Genomic DNA, 9,336 nt, shown 5'->3' with positions numbered 1-9,336 from the left:
GCATACCTTTCTTTCATTGGATACTAAACTCTGCTTGTGAAAACCTGTTGAGCTAAGTGAAATCGAAATCAAATTCGATGACAGCACCGCATGACTGGCATCCATGTTAGTGGAGCGCTACGAGTCACCATCCGAGTATGATCATTGCCAGGTCCACTGATTGGCCCCCATGTCGGTGGCACATAAAAAGCACAATTCGAGCGTGATTGCCATCAGCGTCACCTTACTGGCACTTGAGCCGGTGGTATGTGAAAAACAACATTCAAGCGAGGGCGTTGCTAGTGCCACTGGATTGGCTCATGTGCAGGCGACACCTAAAAACACTATTTGAGCATGGCTGTTGCCAGTACTGCCTGACTGGCCAATGTGCCAGTGGCATGTAAAAGCACCGACCACACTCTTGGAGTGGTTGACATTAGGAAGGGCATCCAGCTGTAGAAAGTCTGCCAGATCAGATTGGAGTGTGGTGCAGCCATCTGGCTCGCCAGTCCCCAGTCAAACTGTCTAACCCATGCCAGCATGGAAAGCAGACGTTAAACGATGATGATGATATATATTCATAAATATATATACATATATATATATATATACAAACATATACATATACATATATATATATACAACTAATGTAGGATAAAATTTTTTCCGAAAAAAAATTTTATCAATGGCCAGCATATCAAAAAATATCTTTAAAGGTTAAATTTATAAATAACATACAAATATTTGAGGTACTTAGGTCTGCTCAGGACTTAGTGCTTGCTTTTTCGATAGGTATGAGTAAGTATCTCATTTATGTCTTAAGTATTTATCGCTGAGGAGGGGAAAATTCTTATGAATTAACCCCGAAATTGGGACCAATACGGTAATAACTGACTTTTTTAGAAATTTCTATCGGCATGTTTCGAGACACTTAAATTATAATGGTTATTGACAATTTTGTCTTTTTCGGCATATTTGGCATTAGAATTTTTCTTTTGCCCTTATTTTATATATATATATATATATATATATATACACACACACATATATATACATATAAATACACATATACATATATATATATGTGCATATATACACACATATGTACAAACATACATATGTATGTATATAGGTATGCATATATGGGTACAGGATGTCACAAAACAGATAATATGAAATATGAAAATAATGTTGGGTACGCAGAGTGAGAGAAACAAATGGAAAACAAGACAAGTAATATAAAAAACTACCCTTCATCAGTTGTCGGCTGTCCTTCTACTCCTTATTTCAAGCAATGAATGACAAGATAAGATTTTGAAGGCAGTTGCTCCCACGAGTTGACCCTTTGCAAATTCTAAATTTCATTTTGGTTCGCGAGAGCAACTGCCTTCAAAGTCTTATCTTGTCATTCATTGCTTGAAAAAAGGAGTAGAATGACAGCCAACAACTGATGAAGCGTAGTTTTTTATGTTACTTGTCTTGATTCCATTTGTTTCTCTCACTTTGTGTAGCCAACATTATTTTCGTATTTCATGTTGTTTACGTTTTGTGATGTCCTGTACCCATATATTGCATACCTATTTACATGCATATGTATGTATATATCTGTGTGTGCATATGCATATATATATATATATATATATTATTGATATTATTATTTGATTGAATGCCATGCATCCATTTCAAGTTTATGTTAATATATTTGATGCAACTCTTTACTTTACTGTTCCCTCTCACTCTCCCTTTCGTTTTCTCTCTCATCCGTTCTCTAATTTTTATTTTCCCTTCACCATTTTCTATCTGCCTGTCTCTCCTCTTCCTCCTTTACTCTCTCTCATTGCTCACATGTGACCATTGTTCATCTTTCCTTTCCTTCATCTTTCTTTTCCTTCAGTCTGATGTGCAGTCCAGACACATTCTATCTGTCTCCTCTCCAAACTTTTCTCTCATCAAGAATCTTCTTCCAGCATACACTACCTTACCTCGTCTGCGCCTAACTGCCCTCCCTGTTTGTACTCCTTTCATTCCATTTGTTGTATGTCCTGTTTTTGTTACCAACTTTAACCCTCTGCAAATCCCAAATTTTATTTTGGTTCATGGGAGCAATTGCGTTCAAAGTCTTATCATGTTGTTCATTGCTCAAAATGAGTAGAAGGACAACCGACAACTGATGAAGGGTCGTTTTTTATGTTACTTGTCTTGTTTTCCATTTGTTTCTCTTGCTCTTTGCGTAGCCAACATTATTTTCGTATTTCATGTTGTTTACATTTTCTGATGTCCTGTACCCATATATGCACACCTATATACATATATATGTATGTACATATATGAGTGTATATATGCATATATATATATATATATAATATATATATATACCACACACACATATATATACATATAAATACACATATACATATATATATATGTGCATATATACACACATATGTACAAACATACATATGTATGTATATAGGTATGCATATATGGGTACAGGATTCACAAAACAGATAATATGAAATATGAAAATAATGTTGGGTACGCAGAGTGAGAGAAACAAATGGAAAACAAGACAAGTAATATAAAAAACTACCCTTCATCAGTTGTCGGCTGTCCTTCTACTCCTTATTTCAAGCAATGAATGACAAGATAAGATTTTGAAGGCAGTTGCTCCCACGAGTTGACCCTTTGCAAATTCTAAATTTCATTTTGGTTCGCGAGAGCAACTGCCTTCAAAGTCTTATCTTGTCATTCATTGCTTGAAAAAAGGAGTAGAATGACAGCCAACAACTGATGAAGCGTAGTTTTTTATGTTACTTGTCTTGATTCCATTTGTTTCTCTCACTTTTTGTGTAGCCAACATTATTTTCGTATTTCATGTTGTTTACGTTTTGTGATGTCCTGTACCCATATATTGCATACCTATTTACATGCATATGTATGTATATATCTGTGTGTGCATATGCATATATATATATATATATATATATTATTGATATTATTATTTGATTGAATGCCATGCATCCATTTCCAAGTTTATGTTAATATATTTGATGCAACTCTTTACTTTACTGTTCCCTCTCACTCTCCCTTTCGTTTTCTCTCTCATCCGTTCTCTAATTTTTATTTTCCCTTCACCATTTTCTATCTGCCTGTCTCTCCCTCTTCCTCCTTTACTCTCTCTCATTGCTCACATGTGACCATTGTTCATCTTTCCTTTCCTTCATCTTTCTTTTCCTTCAGTCTGATGTGCAGTCCAGACACATTCTATCTGTCTCCTCTCCAAACTTTTCTCTCATCAAAGAATCTTCTTCCAGCATACACTACCTTACCTCGTCTGCGCCTAACTGCCCTCCCTGTTTGTACTCCTTTCATTCCATTTGTTGTATGTCCTGTTTTTGTTACCAACTTTAACCCTCTGCAAATCCCAAATTTTATTTTGGTTCATGGGAGCAATTGCGTTCAAAGTCTTATCTTGTTGTTCATTGCTCTAAATAAGGAGTAGAAGGACAACCGACAACTGATGAAGGGTCGTTTTCTATGTTACTTGTCTTGTTTTCCCTTGTTTCTCTCGTTCTTTGTGTACCCAACATTATTTTCATATTTCATGTTGTTTACATTTTGAAATGTCCTGTACCCATATATGCACACCTATATACATACATATGTATGTACATATATGAATGTATATGTGCATATATATATATATATATAATATATATATATATATATATATATATATATATATATATATACATATATATAGACATATATATATATACATAAATCAAAATAAGCAACAAGGATATCCAGAGGTAATGCAGTATGATCGTTTCACACAACTCCATTTACTTGAACAATGCAACCATTACACCAATTTAAATTTAGAGCAATCCTCAGCTGCACAAAGACATAGAATTTAATTGATTTAAAACAGATGGGCACATTAGTATAATCTTATTTAAAATCTCCAAGAAGTTAAGGAGATAGACAAAGAACATGCTGCCTTCACTTCAGCTTAGGGTATCAGGAAGAAAGACTTGTTACAGATTTTGCTTGTCACTGTTTTATGGGGTCAGTTTTAATTTATAGACTAGTTGTATATCTAAGGCTGAGCAAAGAAGGGCAGTGTCTTTTAGGCGTAGGGCTGATGGAGTCGACAGAAATCATAGTGGGTACAGTAATAAAAAAAATCAAGATTTATTAGAAGCATTATCATGAGATTTGGTAAAGGAAAACTTAAATCAAGATGTTAGCTGACAATTAAGGGGGCCGGCCACTAGCAGACCATTGATAATGAAACGGGAAATCTTATCATGTAGTACTATAGTTAAATATTTTAAAGAATATTGCCATATTTTATAAAGTTAAAGTTAAGTTATTCAGAGGATTATTAAGAAGAATATCATAACAAAAGGATAAAAAGTTTATTGAATACTTATGAGTATATACCAAACTTTCACCACAATAGAGGGAGGAAAAGAAATTATCTAGAAATAGTTTAATATCTATACATATCTATACACTTTTCAGTAGCAGAGGCAGCGTGCGAAGGAAAGAAATTTTTAGGCTGGGAGTGAGAAAGAAGGAAGGAGGAGGGGACACGCGGCTAAGAGAGAGAAAAGGGGAAGAGTGAGAGGGAGAGAGAGTGGAGAAGGTAAAGCAAAGGGAGAGAATTACGCGTCTTAAATATTTATATAAAAATTAAATCGGGCATGAAGTGGAACGAACCGACAAATCTAAACAAACCTGACACGAGGCGCTGTCAGACAATAATGTGATAAATAAAAATATATGCATACATACAAACATATATGTACGTACCTACATCTACATGTATATATACATGCACTTTCTCTCTCTTAGCCGCGTGTCCCCCTCCTCCTTCCTTCTTTCTCACTCCCAGCCTAAAAATTTCTTTCCTTCGCACGCCGCCTCTGCTACTGAAAAGTCTTGCTTTTCACACGCTGCCACACAACATCTTTCGTCTAGCCAAAAAAAGGCCTTTTTCGTCTGTTTGGTTTTTCTCATTTGTCCTCTTGTTTGTTTGATTTCCCGTATTGTATTCCCTTTTTATTTCTCGTCTTGTATTTTGTTGTACATGTATTTTTATCTTGCATTTTATTGTGTAGTTTTATTGTTACATCCTGTTTGTGTTCTTACCAGTTTTACCCCGCTGCTTGGAATTTTATTTTAATTCTCTCGCAGGAAGGCCTAGTTAACGAGTGTGCTGTCTTGCCTTCGAAACATGCCTGAGTTAACTAGCGACAGCTGATGACGGTGGATTTTTCCTTGTGTAGCATGTCCTGTACTTGTTTTCTTGTTGTAAAAAATTTTTTGATTTTTCCTTGTGTAGCCTGTCCTGTACTTGTCGTAAAAAAATTTTTGTTTTTCCCGTTTCTATGTCTTGTTGTGGCGTCCTGTACTTACGTATATTTATTTATATGTGCATGTATATATACATGTAGATGTAGGTACGTACATATATGTTTGAGAGGGAGAGAGAGTGGAGAGGGTAAAGCAAAGGGAGAGAATTACGCGTCTTAAATAAACAAACCTGATGCGAGGCGCTGTCAGACAATAATGTGATAAATAAAAATATGCATACATACAAACATATATGTACGTACCTACATCTACATGTATATATACATGCACTTTCTCTCTCTTAGCCGCGTGTCCCCCTCCTCCTTCCTTCTTCTCACTCCCAGCCTAAAAATTTCTTTCCTTCGCACGCCGCCTCTGCTACTGAAAAGTCTTGCTTTTCACACGCTGCCACACAACATCTTTCGTCTAGCCAAAAAAAGGCCTTTTTCGTCTGTTTGGTTTTTCTCATTTGTCCTCTTGTTTGTTTGATTTCCCGTATTGTATTCCCTTTTTATTTCTCGTCTTGTATTTTGTTGTACATGTATTTTTATCTTGCATTTTATTGTGTAGTTTTATTGTTACATCCTGTTTGTGTTCTTACCAGTTTTACCCCGCTGCTTGGAATTTTATTTTAATTCTCTCGCAGGAAGGCCTAGTTAACGAGTGTGCTGTCTTGCCTTCGAAACATGCCTGAGTTAACTAGCGACAGCTGATGACGGTGGATTTTTCCTTGTGTAGCATGTCCTGTACTTGTTTTCTTGTTGTAAAAAATTTTTTGATTTTTCCTTGTGTAGCCTGTCCTGTACTTGTCGTAAAAAAATTTTTGTTTTTCCCGTTTCTATGTCTTGTTGTGGCGTCCTGTACTTACGTATATTTATTTATATGTGCATGTATATATACATGTAGATGTAGGTACGTACATATATGTTTGAGAGGGAGAGAGAGTGGAGAGGGTAAAGCAAAGGGAGAGAATTACGCGTCTTAAATAAACAAACCTGATGCGAGGCGCTGTCAGACAATAATGTGATAAATAAAAATATATGCATACATACAAACATATATGTACATACCTACATCTACATGTATATATACATGTATTTTTATTTCTCGTCTTGTATTTTGTTGTACATGTACGGGCTATTCTTTACTGGAAAGCAATACTCTAGTATTGCATTACTAATTTATTGAAACTTCTTCACCGTTCTCGTGCTGTTAGCATTTCGGCGTTTCAGTCGAGTGTAATGGCATTAATGTGGTAACATATGAAAGGTTGTCGTGGTATATGTTTGGCTGATGAAGATAGATCAAGTTTATGGGTGGCAGACATATCTTGAAAAATCTGAAACCTGCGCAGGTCCCACATTATCCTTTTCCAGGTATTTCATCTTTCAGATGTTCTCCCTGGAGGTAAGACAATTTTTTCTAGTTTGTTGCACACACACATTTTTGCTAGTACATACGCGGTGAAGCTATACATTAGCGTCGTATTATTACGTTCGCTATTTCCAGTAAATATCGGTACTTCGTTGTGCCATATATACTTCTTTATATATATATATATATATATATATATATATATATACAAGATAAGAAAACGGAGAAATACATCTAAATCAAATATCAATTACCAGATAATACTCAATCACATACTTTATTAAACCACCACATAAGAGACTGTAGGGTTAAACATAAAAAAGCAGAACAAATCAGTGTACGTAAAGGAATGTGTATATAAAAGAGTAATGTTGTATAATAAGTAGAATACATATAAAAAAAGAGAATATAAATATAAGTAAATATAAATATAAGTATAGATTACATCTTACAGCTGTTTCAGCCATGTAGATAAGTATGTCTCATTTTACCAATATTAGCCTTTTATGGTAGGTCAATATATAGATATAAATGAGACATTTACAAAAATATCATAAGGCCTTATATATATACTGTTGTGTCTGGGGAGAGTCATTTTCTTTTAGTGCCTTATTATTTAACACACTCACTGGTAAAATTTCAACTTATTTCTTATTTTTATTTTCTAAAATTTTCATTGCGTGTTGCAACCTTTTCAATAGTCTTAACTCTGTCCGTTATTTTCACTGCGTTCCCTTTTGTTTGTTTGTGCACATGTGTGTTTGCATGTGTATGTATATATGTGTGTGTATGCATATGTATGTATGTATGTGTGTGCATCTGTATGTACGTATCCTGCATATTTATGTGCTTGCCTGTCCGTGTTTGTGTATTTTCTATGTATGTGTGTGTGAGCATGTGTATGTATATGTATGCACCTCTGTCTCCTTGTGTGTGCATGTTATGTAACTATGTACCATGTTTGTGTGTATGGATGTGCATCTTTATATATGTGGATCCATGTCTCCATATGTGTGTGTTCATATAGTCTATATACCTATCCGTCTGTATATTGATCTGTTTATGCTTACATACAGAAAAAAAAAAAATACCATATAAAATTTTTTTTTAATATTTAAAAAATAACAAAAAAAAAAACGAAAAATAATAATGATTAAAAAAAGGCATACACACATTCTCACCCACAAACATACATACATTTATCTACCTAACAGTCCACTAACTATTCTACTCTACCTGTGTAAACTGTGGGTATGGAGGTATGGTATTTATTGTGTATATTTCCTATTTAATATTGGGGAGGTTTCATTTATAAGCACGTACTCCCGTATTTGTTTGAGTGTTGGGTCTTTTGGGTGCTTGGATAAGATGTGGATGTCAAGTTGACCCAAGTTACCTCCATGGTGGTCTTTGGCATGTTCGTAGAGTATGGAGGACTATTTTCTGTTGTCATATTGTCTTAGACGTTCATTTATCCGTTCCGCAATGCTCCTAGACGTCTCCTCTATGTACATCATGTTCATGTTCTTACAAGCACCCTCTATGCATCTTATGCTGTAACTACATACATTCGAGTTCTACAGTTAATACCAGGGCTAATTCTACATACCATGCAGTTATCATTGGTGCATATGGTATTCTTAAACAGGTACGTCCTACATAGTTGTGATCTGATGGAGTTCCCTGACTTTTCAACAATTTTAATGTTGAGTTTGGTCTCCTTCAGAGCTTTTCTAAATCTACGGGCTAGTTCTCCATGGGCTGTGGCCTCTACAAACATTACTCCTTGATATTTGTTGGTTTTATACCACGTGTTCACCCTGTTTGCTTTGTCACAAGTTCTTTGTATTCTATTCCATTCTTTGTTTCTATATCTAGGGCAGGTACCACTGGTATCATTACGTATAATGTTATCTAATTGCTCTCTAGCCCTCCCCCCCGTATTCACAAACCCTATCTTTCTGATCATATCCAGAGAACTGCATGCGGTGTATGAAGTTCTGTATATGTTTCTTCATTTCATAGGGTTTGCATAGTGGGGACACATTGTTCATTATTCTAACTAGGTCTGCTATTAGTATGTTAATTTTCATGTTGTGTGACAAAGCTGAGTTCTTGTGAACAACATATTTTGAAGTTACAGGTTTCATGTAATAAAAGTGGAGGAGCTGCACTCTATTGTTCACATTCTCTAACTTAAGATCAGTATCAAGTACAGGGAGTCTATTGTTAGGGTTTTTAGTGGGGTAATCTATAGTAACCTTGATACTTTGGTGAATGGAGTTAGCTATTTGCTGGATGCTCTCCATTACGTTCTTCTCAGTCTCTTCATTACCGTCACTAGAGTTGGTTCTAACTATTATATTAATGTCATCTACATATCTACTGTAGAGTAGAAGAGTTGTGAACTGTTCTGCTAACATTTGTTTAAATTTTCTGTCCCACCATGTCATAAAGAGGCCAGCCACATCTCCAGCTATACCTACACCAATGGCTGCACCTTGAACCTGCATGTATAGTTTTTTATTAACCCTTTCGTTACTGTATTTCTGTTGAGATGCTCTGTGTTTCTTTCAATTAATTTAAATATAACAAAGAATTTAGTAAAATAACTTAGTT

General features: G+C 35.2%; 1 protein-coding gene and 1 long non-coding RNA gene across 6 annotated transcripts in view; both read right to left on the bottom strand.

The window, feature by feature from the left end:
• Positions 1 to 2,298, bottom strand: part of LOC118762009 — an 8,719-nt gene extending 6,421 nt beyond the window's left edge. The window contains exon 1 of the long non-coding RNA XR_004997790.1: positions 2,287 to 2,298. This is a non-coding gene — a long non-coding RNA (uncharacterized LOC118762009). The remainder of the gene's footprint in view (positions 1 to 2,286) is intronic.
• Positions 1 to 9,336, bottom strand: part of LOC115232565 (diacylglycerol kinase epsilon) — a 119,534-nt gene that overhangs the window by 29,612 nt on the left and 80,586 nt on the right. The window lies entirely within an intron of this gene.

This window comes from Octopus sinensis, linkage group LG2 (genome assembly GCF_006345805.1).
Source record: "Octopus sinensis linkage group LG2, ASM634580v1, whole genome shotgun sequence".
Taxonomy (NCBI): Eukaryota; Metazoa; Mollusca; class Cephalopoda; order Octopoda; family Octopodidae; genus Octopus; species Octopus sinensis.
This window is presented reverse-complemented; position numbering and strand designations above follow the sequence as displayed.